General features: G+C 29.7%; 1 protein-coding gene across 1 annotated transcript in view; it reads right to left on the reverse strand.

The window, feature by feature from the left end:
* LOC119587861 (protein FRA10AC1 homolog) overlaps positions 1–1601 on the reverse strand; it is a gene marked incomplete in the record, with an annotated part of 5972 nt that overhangs the window by 3358 nt on the left and 1013 nt on the right.

Below are 1601 nucleotides of genomic sequence, written 5' to 3' on the forward strand. Positions count from 1 at the left end.
AAAACAAACATATATATACAAAGTAAATCAATCCAATCACCTCTTAAAATATGCAGCATAAAGGAGAAATGATAAGGTTTTCCATGGGTTCATATACTCTTTCAAATATAAAAGGAAATTTAATCTCAATCACAATGATTTATCTATAGTCCTTATAGTTACGCAACCTTAGAGACAATATCTTCACAATATTATATAATCATTTTCTGCAATAACTACCATAAAATTTTACTGAGGATAAACAATGCTAATTCTCTGGAGATTACATTCTTGGATTATTAGAAAACATTTATTTCTAATTTGAAAATCATAGGTTTATCACTACAACAGCTACAAGACTTCAATAGTGCCATAATGCATGTTCTAAATCTGACTGTTAGTAGGATAAAAAGAGAAACATTTACTCTCAAAATAAAGATCATGATTTTGAAGAATCTATGCAAGAGATAGCCAAAAGAAAGTACAGAATCAATCATCAATTTTTCAATCAATTCTTATTGAGATCGTCATTCAATACAACATCAGTTACAAAGAGGTGTTATATGACTGCTGATGATATAGATATGATAATGTAGAACTTTTTTTTTCTTAACCCATACATTAATTTGAATGAAACCTCTTTCATGTTACAATCAAACACATTCTCTCTTTAACTAAAATTAAAGATTAACAAAATTAATAATTCTACAAGTAAGACACATACATTTTAGAACTACACTCTGGTATTATTTTTTTCTATTAAGCATCAGTCTGTCATATGGCAATAATATTTCAAAATGTTGGCAGTGTTCTGCCTGTGTTTAGAGACAGAATGATCTTTTTTTTCCATTTTACAGACGTTTGCTAATGATGGGTATGATTTTTTTTTTCTATTAATTAACTTTTCTATGTAGGTATCACACATATAGTCTTTAATTTCTCCTAAATGCTGTTTTTTTCTGAAAATTAATATGGATAGCTTTTTAAAACTAGAACAATGTCAGTTTTATAAACTGCATTCCTTTAATTTAATAGCTTTTATATGCCCTACCTAACAGACTTGTTTGAATGTTTCTCAACTATGAAGGTTGCAACTTTTCATCCAATTGTTAAACAAGCTTCTGACCTTGTGATGTATTATAATTTTGCAATGATATATAAACACTTAAACCCTCCGTGTCTTATTACATAAAAGCCTGGATAATGGCTTGGCCAAAGTCTCTGGCCAATATGTAAGATTAAGCACACTTTGCTGTGGTCCTGTGTGAGCATGAAAAAAAATATAAATGTATTGTGCATCATGTCTCATGGCAAGTCTGTTAATGATAAAATATGGAAATATAAGGGAAACTAATGGCTGTTCTATTAGAACTAAAGAGTTTAAGGAAATAATACAGATGAAACTGGAATTTTACAGTAACACATTAAGAGATCTACAAGCTCTATCTCACTAGGATACATAATAATACTGCATATATTACATGTATTGAAGATATGTTGTCCTTTTTATAGACATAGGAGAAGTGAAAGTTGTGATAAACTCATGAAATTATATTGGTCTTCTTTAGCACCAAAAACTTTGGTGCTAAAGTACGCACCAGAGCTCAAGCCCCGAACTCCAT

Source organism: Penaeus monodon, chromosome 23 (genome assembly GCF_015228065.2).
Source record: "Penaeus monodon isolate SGIC_2016 chromosome 23, NSTDA_Pmon_1, whole genome shotgun sequence".
NCBI lineage: Eukaryota > Metazoa > Arthropoda > Malacostraca > Decapoda > Penaeidae > Penaeus > Penaeus monodon.